Raw genomic sequence first — 16,134 nt, 5'->3', positions numbered from 1 at the left:
CCTATGTATTTGTCTTCCTCTGATTGGCGTACTTCTCTTAGCATTACTCTCTAGTTTCATCCATGTTGTTGCAAATGGCAAGATTTCATTATTTTTATGGTTGAATAATATTCCATTATATATTTATACACCACATCTTCTTTATCCATTCATCTATTGGTGGACACTTGGGCTGCTTCCATAATTTGGCTGTTGTAAATAATGCTGCAATAAACATAGGGGTGCATTTATTTCTTTGAATTAGTGTTTTTGTGGTTTTGGGGTAAACACCCAGTCGTGGTATTGCTGGATTGTAGGGCAGTTCTGTTTTTAACTTTCTGAGGAACCTCCATACTGTCTTCCACAGCAGCTGCACCAGTTCTCACCAAGAGTGCAAGAGGGTTCCTTTCTCTTCACATCCTGCAAACACTTATCTCTTGCATTTTTGATTTTAGCCACTCTGACAGGTGTGAGGTGATTATCTCATTGTAGTTTTGATTTGTATTTCCCTGATGATGAGTGATGTTGAACATCTTATCATGTGTCTGTTGGCCATTTGGATGTCTTCTTTGGAGAAATGTCTGTTCATGTTTCTGCCCATCTTAAAAAACAATTTATTTATTTGAGAGAGAGAGTGCAGGGGAGGGACAGAGGGAGAGAATCTTCAAGCAGACTCTCCACTGAGCACGGAGCCTGATGTGGGGCTTGATCCTACAACCCATGAGATCATGACCGGAGCCAAAACCAAGAGTGGGACACTCAATTGACTGAGCCACCCAGGCACCTCTGCCCACTTTTTAATTGGATTATTTGTATCTAGGGTATTGATTAATATAAGTTCTTTATGTATTTTGGATACTAACCCTTTATTGGATATGTCATTTGCAAATATCTTCTCCCAAGGAATGGTAATTTCTAAGATAGTATTATTGATTTATATAAAGTGTTATAATACTTTCAGTATGTCCCAGGCTCTTCTTTCACTTTAAGTTTCCCCACATACTTGATAGAACTGCCCTTCTCTGCCTCCCTTTTCTGTTCACTTGACCTTGCCAATCTGAATCTCATACTTCAGGATCCTGCTCATATGTGGACTCCCCTAGAAAGCCCTCTCAGACTTTAAAGATGGGTAAGAGGTCCTAACTATATGCTCCCATGGTGCACTGCTCTTTCACAGCACATACCACAATGGATCAAACTCCAAGTTTACTTGTTGGCCTCCTCTAAGACAGCTCCATGAAGGCAGGGACTTTCAAAAACATCACTGGTTCCTCCTGAATGCCTAATACAATACCCAGAACGTGGTAGCACTCAGGAAGTATTTGTTTTAGGAATGAAGCATAAATTTATTTCATAAAAAAAATTATAATCTATGCTCAAAAAATTCACATTCCCATATTTTACTTACAAATTTGGACACTGATAAGTATAATGTAATGGTTTAAAGAAAGCAAGTTGAAGAGCATTGCCAGTAAGTGATTGGCCAGCAAGCAGCTTTCCAGGATAGCATTATCTCTGATGAGTTCATCACTGTCTAATATCTTGCCCTCATTTATACAAGTCGAAAGCCTGTCTTTTATCAGAGCCTAGAGGTCCTGTATGAGGAAAAAAATCAAAGTAGGTATAGAGGCGATCAATCTATCTTTTAGATTCTGGTACACAGCAGCCAAATTCGAATGCAGATAGGATATATGAAAACCTTTTAAAACTTAACACTGGCGAAAACTCTTTTAGAATAACAGGAATGTTTATAGAATGTCAAATCGGGACACTCATCTTCTTGGTATCAGAGTACCTAAAAAGCTGAAAGTAAGAAGCTGCGAGGTGAGTACAGAATAAAAACTTTGAATTTGAAACTAGAATTAGAATTAAAATGAAGTGGTAGTGGTACAGGGATACATGACAGACCTATAGTACAGAATGCATAGGCCAGAAACAGACACGTGCACATAGGGATTCTGATGTATAAAAAGGTGGCTGCACAGCAGTGAAGAGAAATCATCTTTTCAATACAGTGAGCTGGAAATATGAGGGGGGAAAATGAATTTACATACAAATCAATTTCAGATAGATTAAAGATCTAAATGCAAAAAGCTTTTGCCAGTAAGTCTTCTAAAAAAAATGTACAAAAATAAATAAATAAATAAATAAATAAATAAAAATGTACAAAGACTCACTTTCACAATTCCAGGGTAAAGAAGGGTTTCTTATTAAACAAGATACAAAAAGAGCTACAAAGGAAAATACTGATAAACATGACTACATTAAAATTTAGAATTTCTGGTCATCAATAGATATCATATAAGGAAAAGGCAAGTCGAAAAATGGGATAATATGCTTGCAACACATATAAGGGGAAAAAGGCTCATGTCTAAAATATACAAAGAACGCCTACAAATTTATACATATAATATGTATAAATATGTAAGCGTAAATACATAATTAATAAAATGTGGACAAAACCTTGACCAGGATTATCACAAAGGATGAAATAAAAATGGCCAATAAACATATGCAAAGTTGTTCAACTTTGTTATTAATCGGTAAAATGCAAATGAAACCATGATGCAACGACCCTATTCCAAAATGACCAAAATTTAAGTCTGTCAATACCAAGCATTCACAGGAAAGTGGAGCAACTGGAAACCTTTCAGACAAACTGGTAAAAGTCTGCTGATCAGTAACAATACATAAACAAAAAAGATGAATCACGGGACAGACGTCCCTGACTTACAATGGTTCAGCTTATGATTTTTCAACTTTATGATAGTATTAGGGTGATAGGCATTCAGTAGAAACTGCACTCTGAATTTTGAATTTAGATCTTTTCCTGGTCTAGTGATAAATCATACAACGCTCTCTCATGATGCTGGGCAGTGGCAGGGGATTACAAGGGTAAACAACTGATCCCCTTACAACGATTTTGTACCCGCACGGCCATGCTGTGTTCGACTTTCAGTACAGCATGCAATAAGTTATGTGAGATATTCAGCACTTTACTATAAAACAGGCTTTGTGTTAGAGGATTCTGCCCAACTGTAAGCTAAGTGTTCTGAGCACATTTAAGGTAGCCTACGGTAAGCTATGTTCGGTAGGTTAAGTGTATTAAATGCATTTTGACTTGCAATATTTTCAACTTATGATGGGTTTAATGGGATGTAATGCCACTGTACATTGAGGAAGATCCATATATTCACACACGAGAATATAATGCAGCCATAAAATGACCGAACTAGTTAGATGCAACAAAATGAATCATATAAATGTGAGGGTGAGAAAAAGCAAGGCTGAAGAGTACGTACCGCAAGATTCCAACGTAAAGTTCAAAATAGGAAAAATTAATTATATATTTCAAGGATGCACACTTCTGCAGTACAACTATAAAGAAAAAAAGGAAGTGATTTCCGTAAGAGCAGACAGGGAGGGGGTGGTAACCAGGAAGGGTCCATGGGACTTCTAGAACAGCAGCATTCTACTTCTTGCCATAGGTGTTCACTTTAAATACTATTTTTTATGTCCATTATGTTTCAGATAAAAAGAGAACATAATGAATAGTCCTTAGGGGCAGTTTACAGAGGTTAAGGTGATACCTGATAAATCTTTTCAGTTCTGCAAGAGTCCCTCTATTTCCAAGCCTGTCCTTCATCTATTCTCAGACAGGATCCTGAAGAAGCCCTTCGAAACTCAGAACTAACTGCCCTCTGCTCATAACTTCGGGATGGCTGCCCACGTCCTACATGATCTGGCTCTCTATTACTTTTCTGACCTCATTTCCTACCACCTCCCTGCCAGCTTATTCTGCTCCAGTCACACAGGACACTTTAAAATTCCTCAACTATTAGCCAGCTTGTGTTTCGCTGGTTGTTACCTCTGCCTGCATGGCATTTTCCAAGCTACTCACATAGATAACTCTTTCACCTCCTCCAAGTCTTTGCTTAAATGTTACCTCCTCAAAGAGGGAAACTTTTTCTGTCTTATTTACAAACACAATCCATTACCACCCACTCCTCTCCCTTTCCTTGATCCGTTTTCCGTATCTATCTTCAAAAGTACCACGGAATTTAATTTTGCTCTTTGTTTATTGTCTCTCTTCCCCAACTAGAATACAAGCTCCAAAAAAAGGGAAGATGACAGAGGACTCTCATATCTGTGAAAATAAATGCTTATTTTTATATGAGATTGCTAGGTAGCATTACTGCAGCAAGAGTTGATCTCTAGGTTTATGAACATAAATGTAAAAAATATTAAAACCAAATCCAGAAATGCAAGAAGAAACACATCAAGACAAAGTTGACACAATCTACCAGAAATATATAGCAAACAAAATGAATGATAATACATTACAATCCAAAAGTATTTACTTTAAAATTAGGAACACAGCAAAGCTGCTGGCTATCATTGCATATTTTCAGAATTGAAGTAGAGATCTTAGGATATCTCAGATTCAAAACAATTTCTAGTCTCCCTGAGTTTCAGTGAAAAGAAGGCTCATTGATCTCTATGATATCCCATCTCCTTCATTTCACAAATACCCTAAACAATAAAACTTCATTTTTGGAGGCTAATGAAAATATAATCCAGTCTTAAATGCTGTGTTTTTAATCACAAAAGGATGAAAACGATGAAGCATTCAATTAAAGAAGTTTAGAAAAGATGGTATGGAGGAAATAATGAAGATAAAAGCATCAATTAATTAAATTAGATGAAAGCAATAGAAGATTCTAAGAACTTTTTTTTAGTTTTTGTCGCGTATAGGGGGAAGGGGACTAAAAGAAAATGTACAAACCTTTAGCAAATCTAACCAAACTAACATTAATTCATGGCGCACTCTGATCATGCACCATGCCAAGTATTTTACAGGCAGTATTTCACTCAACTTTCACAACAACCATACCCTTGCAGAAAAAGAAACTGAAACTTGATGAACTGAATAATTTGCCCAAGTTCACTGAGTTGTAAGTGGCACAGTCAGGATTCAAGCAAAGCCTTATTTAACTCAGATCTCACTGCCTGAACCAATATATGTTTTAAAAATATAGAATACTGGGGCGCCTGGGTGGCTCAGTCGTTAAGCGTCTGCCTTAAGCTCAGAGCGTGATCTCAGAGTTCTGGGATCGAGCCCCACATCGGGCTCCTCCACTGGGAGCCTGCTTCTTCCTCTCCCACTCCCCCTGCTTGGGTTTCCTCTCTCGCTGGCTGTCTCTCTGTCAAATAAATAAATAAAATCTTAAAAAATATATATATATATATAGAATACTAAACAAACAAACAAAAAACCCCAAAAAAACCCAAAAGCAAAAAACCCAGACTACCCATAAGAACAAGGATATAATCATAGAGATATTTAAAATTTTAGAGACTAATACTTTGTACACCGCAGCACACTTTTCCAAATGTCTATAAAATAAGCATAAAGTACAAATTTAAACATCAAAGAACTCCCTTAAATAAAAATAATACACCTAAAAGGATTCACAAAGAAGTTTTCTAATATGTTCTAGGACACAAGATGAAAAGTTTCCTCATTCATTTTTCAAAGCTAGCATGATTCTGATACCAAAATTGGACAAAAAGAACCCTACAAAACATTATAAATTAGGGGGTGAAAACTTGAATACATTCAGAGTCAAGTGGGTAAAATAAATGTGTAATTCTAATTGGATTAGAGTATGATTAGCAAGACTGACAAAGAATATGAGAGAAGGCTCAAATTACCATTATCAGGACTGAAAAGGGATATCACTATATACCCTGCAGACAGCAAAAGGACAATAAAAGGCATGCTACAGACAACCTTATAAACATAAATTTCACAATATGGTAAAATGGACCAATTCTTCAAAAAGTACACAGTACACACTATTATAAAGTAAATAATTTAAATAGCTCTACAACTACCAAAGAAACTGATTCATAATTTAAAAAGCTATTGAAAAAGACATCTTAGGTCCAGAAAGGTTTCACTGGAGAACACCAAACATTTAAAGAATTAACACCAATTCTACACAATCTTTTCCAGAAAACAGAAGAGGAGAAAATATTTCTCAATTTATTTTATACCAGTACTGCCCTAATACCAAATCAGACAAAGTCAGTAAAAAAAAGGAAACTATAGGCCAATAACCCTCATGAACAGAGGCACAAAAATCTTTGACAAAACATTAGCAAACAGAATTTAGCAATACATATTGGAAAGAAAAAAATAAAACTGTCCCTGTTTGTAGATGACATGATTATTCTACACAGAAAATCCAAAACAAAACAAAATGAAAACCAAAACAAAATTAAAAAAAACAACAACCTAAAAACAAAACAAAATAAAACCCACAACTATAAGTGAGGTTTGACAAAGTCACAGGATACAAGACTAACACTGAAAAATCAATTATATTTCCATTTCCTGGCAATAAATATGTGGAAACCAAAATTTAAAATACAATGCCATTTATAATCGTCCCAAAGAATACGAACTACTTATAAATATAAAGCTAACAAAAAATATACAGGACTTATATTTTGCATACAAAATGCTGCTGAATTTAAAATCTAAATAAATGGAGAGAGTATGTTAATGAATTAGAAAATTCAACATAGTGAAATATGACAATTTTTCCCAAGTCGATATACAGATTCACTATAATTCCTATCAAAATTTCAGCAAAATTTGAAATTCAGTCTGATTCAACTTCATGTTCCTTCCACCACTATCCCACACCTTTACTATCCATTCCCATGCGCCTTCCCTAGACTTGTCTATATTAAGTGGAAAAATCATAAGGTTTTTGTTTTTTTGTGTTTTTTTGGATTATAGAGCATCTCCTCAAGGGCCACACTTTGTATCTCACCTTTAGGGGCCCGCTGAGACTTGAGTCTAGTTAAAGGTCTAGAAGGAAAGCAGGATGGGGGGAGGGGTGGATCCTAAGGAGAATCAGGAGTGCGTCGCAATGCAACCACCTCAAGGGGAGGCCATTACAGATTCTGTAGGCCAAGCATGGCTAGTCTCCTCAGATGAGAGGAGAACAGCTGCTTCTACTAACAAAGAAGACTCAGCAGAATGTGGGAATTCAGTGCCCCAACCTCATCAGAATTTTCCCATATGTCCGCATTTCAATTTTCGGAATCCCATTCCCTGCTAATCAATGCCTTCATTTCAACAGATACTCTATGAAGTTGGGAATCCAAATTGTATTGTAACTCAGCTACTCACAGGATGTGACTTTGGATATTGTTTTCAGCAAACTCAACCTCTGATCACAAAAGTTAGGGATCTCTTTCTGGGAAGACATAGGAACTGTGGTAATTTATGTGGTACTTAAACTGGGAGTTCAAATCCCTAAATTCATCCTTTTCTTTCCTCACTTTAGGAGCAATAAGTCAATGTCATTATATGCATTAGTTTGACAAAAATGTTCTAAGGTATCAAAATATATGGTCACCCAGAACCTCGCCTCTTAAATGTATCTGAGTAAACGCTGATGAGATTTTGCAAATCACTGCCACCACATCACGCCATGGGTGATCAATCCTCTCTTTACTGCAGAAAATAGAGTCCGAAGCTTTACATCAAATCAGATTAGGAAACCAACGGGAGAAACCCCAGAACAAATTCAGAAGAATCATTCTTAAGACCCTACTCCTCTAGAACCACTCTCAGGAACAAAACCCGTATTAGTCAGGGTTCCCAAGAGAAACAGAACTAATAAGATACATTTATAGAGAGAGCTTTGAATAACTGGACCACATGAGTCTAGGGGCTGACAAATGCGAGATCTCCTGGACAAGCCAGCAGGCTGGAGACCCAGGGGAGAGTTGACGTTGTCGTCTTGAGTCAGAAGATGCCTGCAGGTACAGTGTCTTCCTTCTCAGCTGGGCCTCCGTCTTTTCTCTTAAGGCCGTCAGCTGATTAGATGACACCCATCCAGATTATGAAGGGTGATTTGCTTGGCTTAAAAGACTATGACTTAAACATTAATTACATTTTTAAAATACCTCACAGCAACATGGAAACTGGTGTTCAACAAAACAGCTGGGCACTAAAGACTAGCCACACTGACCCATAAAATAAACCATCACGATGTCCACACAAAAACCTGTGCAAGAATTTTCATAGCAGCTTTACATGTGATACCCCTGAACTAGGAAGCATATAAATGTCCTTCAACACGTGAATGGTTAAGCAGACTGTGGTACATCTCTACCATGGAATACTCTCAGCAAGAAAAAGGAACAAATGATTGATACATGCAACAACCTGGGCGGATAGCAAGGGCATTATGCTAAGTGAAAAAACTCCAGTCTAAACAGATCACATGCTATATCATTCTCTTTATATAATATGTTGAAATTATAAAATTACAGAGCTAGAAAACAGATTGGTGGCTACTAGGGATTAAGAATGTTCATTCAGGTCACTGTGAAGGTGTATTTATCAATATAAGAGGTTTATTATTTTTTTTAAGAATTTATTTATTTGGGAGAGCGCACACGTACAGACACGCACGCTTGAGCAGGGGGAGGAGCAGAGGGAGAGGGACAAGCAGGCTCTGCGCTCAATGCAAGGCTCAATTCCAGGACCCCGAGATCATGACCTGAACCAAAATCAAGTGTTGGCCCCTTAACCAAGTGAGCTACCCAGGCGTCCCAATATAAGAGGTTTATTTATAAGAATTCATGGTAAGGCACAGAAAGAAAATGTTTAAAACATATTATGAGGCTTCACTGAACGAGTTATTAAAATACATTACCAAACTGCAACTAAATAGTATGATATTAACAAAACAGACTAGAAAAAAGTATAATCCAGTATACACAGCAAGTTTGTATATGATAAAGAAAGAATTTCAAATCAGTACAGAAAACATGAATTTACTGGTTATTCAATAAACAGTACTGTCATCTCTGGGTATAGAGATTACATGTGATTTTTAATTTTTTCTTAATCTCTGTTACCCAAATGTTTAATAATGAATATATAGTTGTTTTATAACCAGAAAAATATATATTAACTATTTGAAAAAAGTTAAGTTAAATGGAATTTTATTTTAGGGAAAATTTATAAACATAAAACAAAGGAACCATAAATAAAAATGATGGATAGTTTTTTCCTATATACAAATATGAAAATTCTGTGTATCAAAAGAAAACACAAAACTCAAAGTTAAACAACAAAGAAGGGCTGAAATTAATATATGGCCAGTAAAAGTTATCACTCTTGGGCACCTGGGTGGCTCAGTCAGTTAAGCATCTGCCTTCGGCTCAGGTCATGATCCCAGGGTCCTGGGACCGAGTCTCGCATCAGGCCCCCTGCTCATCAGGGAGCCTGCTTCTCCCTCTGCCTCTGCTGCTCCCCCCTGCTCATGACTGTGTTCTCTCTCTTTCTCTCAAAAATAAATAAAAATACTTTAAAAAAAGCTATCACTCTAAACATATCCTTAATATTATTATTTAAATAAAGAAAATTAATAAAAATTAATAAAATTTCCAAAGGACACTCACCAAAGAATTCTAAATCACCATTAAACATGAGTAATATCCAACCTCACAGTAATCAGAGAAATGCAATATACAATAATATACCAATTCCACGTTTTTTTAACCAAGTGATGAAAAAAGTTTTGTATCTGATTATTATCAATGTAAATTGCTACCAATTTTTAAAAGACCTTAAAAATGCGGATATTCTTTGACCAGGATAGGCTATTTCCACACATTTTCTTTATACATATAAGAGACTTTTGCCCCTAAGGAAATAATCAGAGCTATTACAAACATCATAAATTTTTTGTACTCACTGACGCACTATTAGTAATAGTACAAGAATTTATACATTTAAAATTCCAGAAATAGCAGATTGGCTAACAAAAAATAGCGTGCCTATACAATGGAAAACCATGCCATCATTAAAAATCAGATAAACAATAAAACAAAATGACAAATGGCCGATAATAATGGTCATATGTAATATTAGGTAGGTGCAAATTCTAGATAAAAAACAACAGAATGTGATATCTATTTTGATTAAATTACTTATATATGTATATAAAAAGGCTATATATTAATATTCTAAATATTAATATTTGTCACTTGTGGAAAGTACAATTATGTGTCATATATTTTCCAAATATTTCTCTGCATTTTCTAAATTTTTGATAATGAACAAGTATTTCTATGCGACCAAAAAAACCAAAAAATTTTATTTTGTTAAAACAAAAAGAACTCTATATGCGTATATATGTATATGAAAGATCTCTTTCAAAAGGGAATATAGAACAATTCCCAAATAAGGTTAAAAAGCACAAGATCAACAGGATTTTAACATGTTTTTTTTTTCCAAAGGAAAACAAGAGGTCTATTATGAAATATATTTAGGAAATACTGGGTTGAACAGAGTTGAACAGTCTTCTTCGGTGCAGGACTTCTAGAACCTTCAAACTGCTCATTTTTCTAGCCTTAGCCACCTCCATGACAGCCTCTAGAGTGACTCCACAGAAATTCAAGAATCTGGAGAACCACTTAAAGACTGTCGATCTAATCAATCATTCTCCTGTTTGGAATACATTTTATAAAATATACAAAAAAAAAAAAGAGGGAGACAGGGACGAAGAATGAATTCTGTCTATAATAGAAGTGAGGTTCTGTGAGGCATTAATTAGTAATTACATACTAGGACTAGGAAGAGGCAACAAGAATTTAAAACCATAGCAGATGTAAGGTTTGTAAACTTGACTTGCTTGTTATAATTGGTTTTACATATGTAAGTTTAATTTATATTGAATATAACTTAAAAGATGTTAATTTTATACATATGCCTTCAGATGGGAGGAAAACCAGACACTGATGTGGTTGAATTTTAAAAATACTATAAACTGAAATAAAACTATACATATACCTTAGTATTTAAATAAAATTGTACCTTGGCCATTTAAAGCACTAAAGATTTCAGTGTTAAATTTAATCAGCATATAAACGGCTAAGCATTATGCTATTTACTAAACAGATTTTCATATTAGCCATTAGATGGCACCATATATCTACTAGTTAACATAGTTTTAGACTAAACTAATTTTCCCCCACTGACTTTAAAAAGTATTATAAAATACATTTAACTTTTAAGAACATAAGATACACATTATCTTTTATCATGGTTAAAATTTAACTTTTAAGATGAAGAAAAATGATATAAACAACTACATTCGTATCACCATTTCTGGAAAATTACTATTTAAAGTAAATAATCCCATCCCAGAAATCAAACTAGAATGTTCTAAGACAGGGGCGCCTGGGTGGCACAGCGGTTAAGCGCCTGCCTTTGGCTCAGGGCGTGATCCCGGCGTTATGGGATCGAGCCCCACATCAGGCTCTTCCGCTATGAGCCTGCTTCTTCCTCTCCCACTCCCCCTGCTTGTGTTCCCTCTCTCACTGGCTGTCTCTATCTCTGTCAAATAAATAAATAAAAAATCTTTAAAAAAAAAAAAAAAAAAGAATGTTCTAAGACAACTATTCAAAAGTTAAATGTCAGATGGCTAGAGAATGTCTTCCTCTAAGCTAATCTAAGATAAAGCTAATTTTCTACCTTAATAAATTTTTTGCTTTTCATTCATAAACCCACACTGTCCAGTTTCTAATTCTTAATCATCAAATTTCTGTCTACTCTTCTTAGTTAGATTTCATCATATCTTGTTCTCTAATCCATAATCTCTCAATTTTTATCAATTTAAAGTACAGTTTCCTGGTCTCTATCCTAAAATCCTCTGCTCCAGATTTTTGTATCATCTATTTACATATCAAAAATGACCCCATTTGGATTATTGCTTTTTCCATTTCCAGATAAAACAGAGTAACAGGGATAAGATTTACCCTACCACCCCAAAACACTAAGCATCAGACAAAAATGTATGAAGCAATGCCACCAAGACACTGGACACAGGCAAGAAAAGGCAGTGATCCCTGATGGAAAATAAATAAATAAATAATTTTCCAAGCCCACTGCCTAGACAAAGTTTCCAGACTTCAGCAAAGGGAGGGGGAACCCAAGCAGAACCCAGGGGTCTCCCTAAGCTGAGGAGCTGAAGCTGGGAGTACAGAGAAGCTAAGGGGGCTAAATTTTGCATGGCTGAAATCCAGGGAAAATTAAAAGCTGAGCAGAAAGAGAACTCCAGATATCTGCACTGAGTGACCTGTAAGTATACAGCTAAGGACTGCTCAGGACATTCATGTGAGGAAACTATCAGACGTTGGGCAAAGACTCCGACCACCCCCTCTCCCCCACCTGCCGCCGAAAATTAGAGGCAAGAGTGATCCAATCTCACATAGGACAAGAAACGATGCTTATTCTTAATACCCAAAATTTAAAATCTCAAACCTGATGGGGGCACTGATTAGAGTACTAAAAGGATCTTGCTCAGAAGAGAGGAAAAATTAACCGTACAGTAAATGCAGGTAGGGTCCCACCTAAACATATTTCAGAGTAAGACCAGAATGAACAATGTTTTCCTAAGTCACAACTTACTTCAGAACAAAGCTCAAGAAATAAACAAAAATATTCAAAACACAGTACGGGAAACTTCATAATGTCTGGCATTCAATAAAATATTGTCAGGCATGCAAAGAAGGGGGAAAAAGAGAAGAAAAACAAATCAGTCAAAATTGACTTGGCAAGGTGATAGAATTAGTAGATAAGAACACAAACAGTTTTTATGATATATTCCATGGGTTCAAGAAGCTAGAGGAAAGACTGCATGTGTTAAGAAGAGACATGGAAACACATTTTTAAAAACCTAATTAAGGGGCACTTAGGTGGCTCAGTTGGCTGAGGGTCCAACTCTCAATTTTGGCTCAAGTCATGATCTCAGGTAGTGAGATTGGGTTGTCTAGATAGAGCCCTGCGTCAGTCTCCACGCTCAGCACAGAGTCTGCTCGAGATTCTCTCTCTCCCTCTCCCTCTGCCCCTTCCCTGCACTCTCTCTCTCAAAAAAAAAAAGTAATAATAATAAAAAAAACTTAATTCAAATTTCTAAAGATGAGAATTATAATATCCGAGACAAAAATACACTGGAAGAGATCGACAGCAGAGTAATAGCAAAAGAAAACATTAGTCAACTTAAAAGACACACCAATAAAAATCAGGCGAATTAAAACAGAAAAAAAAGACTGAAATAAAGAACAGAAAATCAATAAACTGTGGGACTTCAAGTGGAGAAATACATGGATAACTGGAGTCCATGAAAAATGAGCCCAGAGAAAGAGGAATCAAGAAAATATATGAAGAGGGGCACCTGAGTGGCTCAGTTGGTTAAGTTTCTGCCTTCGGCTCAGGTCATGATCCCAGGGTCCTGGGATAGAGCCCCACATCAGGCTCCCTGCTCAGGGAAGAGCCTGCTTCTCCCTCTCCCTCTGCTGCTCCCCCTGCTTCTGCTCTCCCTCTCTCTGTCAAATAAATAAATAAAATCTTTAAAAAAAATTTTTAAGAAAATATATGAAGAAATAATGGTCAAACTGTTTACAAATTTAATTATACAAAGAAAAAAGATAAGGTTAACAACAACAAATTATTCTTCGGAAACGATACAAGCTAGGAAAAAATGGAGCACCATCTGGAGAATATTGAAAGAAGGGGAAAAAAAACCTGTTATCTAGGATAATTTACCACTAAATATATCTTTGAAAAACAAGGATAACACAAAACAAAACAAAAAAGTGAGACATATAAAAGCTGAAAAAATTTGTCACCAGCAAACCTGCGAGGAGATATGTTGAAGTCCTTCAAGCAGAAAGAAAATGATACCAGATGGAAACCTAGATGTACAAAAAAGGAATACAGAGCACTGGAAATTGTAAATGTGTGGGTACATATAGTTTTTGTCTTGTTATTTAAATTTTTTTCGAATTAGAATATAACCAAGAGTCATCTCACAAAAAATGACAGAGTCAGGAAGCTTCAAGGGTTGGTTCCTCCACTCAAACAACCTTCATGTGAGAAAAAATTATCAGAATCAACTATTTCTGTATTCCAAAACCTGAATGGACACTTACAGCAACCAGAGACACAGCTGATGAAGGAAAAGGCTCCTAAATTGCAGTGTGCACGAACCAGCGATCATCCCCCATCTGCAGCTCTGCTGTGGCAGTGGGCAGAGAAGCTGGTTGGTACTCAGGCTAGCAGGAAGGACCGAGTCTTCCAAAATGTTGGGGTTATGCATTTTGGTTATTTTAGCAATTCCCTGAAGGACCAGCATAGATGCTTAGCTTTATTTTGGCCTCCTCAAGCTACAGCAACTTCCCTGACAACAGTTATTGGAAGATTTGAAGACACACACATCTTTGTTTTGCTTGGTATTTCGGGTACGGACACATAAGGAAACCTCTGTAAGGTCACTGGCTGACTACAGATCACACATACACTGGAAAAGAAATGTCAGTGACCACATATTAAAAGGAATACAGACTTTTCAAAAAGAGTCTGGAAAAGGCACTGCATCGACTACTGCAGCCCCCACCAAGCAAAAATCAGCAATCTCTCCAAAGCAGGAGAATTTGATTTCACTACCACATTACAGTATTCAAAATGTGCAGTTCTCAACAGAAAATTAGAAAACATTAAACACACACACACACACAAATGGTTCATTCACAGGAAAAAAATATTTTGACAGAAATTATCTCTAAGGAAGCCCAGAGATAAGAATTACTAGTCAAAGATGATAAATGAACAGTTTTAAATATGCTCAATGAGCTCAGGGAAACAATGGGGAAAGAACTAAAAACAATCAGGACAATGTATGAACACATACAGAATGCCAATTAAGAGATTAAAACGATTAAAAGAAAACAAACAGTAATTCTGAAGATGAAGACAATGGGAAGATAAAACTATTGGAATTATTCGTTTTGAGGAGCAGGAAAAAAAATGAATGAAAATGAACAGAGGCTAGGGGACCTATGGGATATTATCAAGTGTGCCAACACATGTATCACAGAAGTCCCCAAAGAAGAAGGAAAGGGACAGAAAACATATTTGAAGAAATAATGGCAAAAACTTCCCAACACAAGGCAAAGATATGTGTTCCCAAATGTGCTGAAAGAAAGAAATGGAACATTCAAGAAGGTCAAGAAATTCCAAGCTGGAAAATCACAAAGACCTGTTCTTACTACTTCTACTCAATACTGTACTAGAGGTTCCATTCATTACAGTTAGGCAAGAAAAATAAAATAAAATCTTCCATCCAGATTGGAAAGGAAGAAGTAAAATGATTTTTATTCACCGACATAATCATTTACACAGAAATTCCTTTAGAATCTACAAAAAAGCCACCACAACAAATAAACAAGCTAATAAGGTTGTAGGATATAAGATCCATATGCAAAAATCAACTCTATTCTTACATGTTCCCAATGAACAGGTAAAAACTTACATTTAAAAATTCTATTTAGAAGGATTAAAAATTATGGTATACTTAGGGATAAATCCAATAAAATATGCATAAGATATAGACAACAGAAACTACAAAATTATCCGAAAAAATTAAAGAAGAGCTAAATATATGCAGATATATACTATGTTCACAGATCAGACAACTTAATATTATCAAGATATTGATTTTTCCCATATTTACAAGTTAAATACAACCCTGTTCAAAAACCCGCAAGGCTTTTCTGTACAAACTGAAAATCTAATAATAAAATTCACATCGAAATGCAAAGGACCTAGAATAACCAAAAGAATTTTAAATGGAACAAAACTGGAAGACTTATCCTACCTAATCAATAATAGACACAACTAAATGGAAAGATATTCCATGCTAATGTAATGTAAGAATTATATTGTTAAAATGTCTACACTGCTCAAACCATCTACAGACTCAATGCAATCCCTACCAAAATTCCAATGGCATTTTTCAGAGAGATAGAACCAATAATCTTAAAATTTGTATGGAGTCACAAAAGGGCCCAAATAGCCAAAGCAATCTTGAGAAAGAAGAACAAAGCTTGAAGCACTATACTTTCTGATTTTAAATTATATTATAAAGCTACAGTAAGCATAACAGTACGGTACTGGCATAAAAAGAGACACATAAATGAGTGGAACAGAACAGCAAGCCCAGAAATAAAACAGTCAATTAATTTATGACAATGGAGCCAAGAACATATAATGGGGGA

The 16,134-nt window shown here is 35.8% G+C and overlaps 1 protein-coding gene across 2 annotated transcripts in view; it reads right to left on the bottom strand.

Annotated features, from left to right (window-relative positions):
* SYT14 (synaptotagmin 14) overlaps window positions 1-16,134 on the bottom strand; it is a 202,879-nt gene that overhangs the window by 150,676 nt on the left and 36,069 nt on the right. The gene's annotated exons all lie outside the window — the stretch shown is intronic.

The sequence above is a fragment of the Ursus americanus genome, chromosome 2, assembly GCF_024610735.1.
Source record: "Ursus americanus isolate L20-20 chromosome 2, mUrsAme1.1.p, whole genome shotgun sequence".
Classification (NCBI taxonomy): domain Eukaryota; kingdom Metazoa; phylum Chordata; class Mammalia; order Carnivora; family Ursidae; genus Ursus; species Ursus americanus.
The sequence above is the reverse complement of the archived record's forward strand: the minus strand, read 5'-3'. Positions and strand labels throughout refer to the sequence as shown.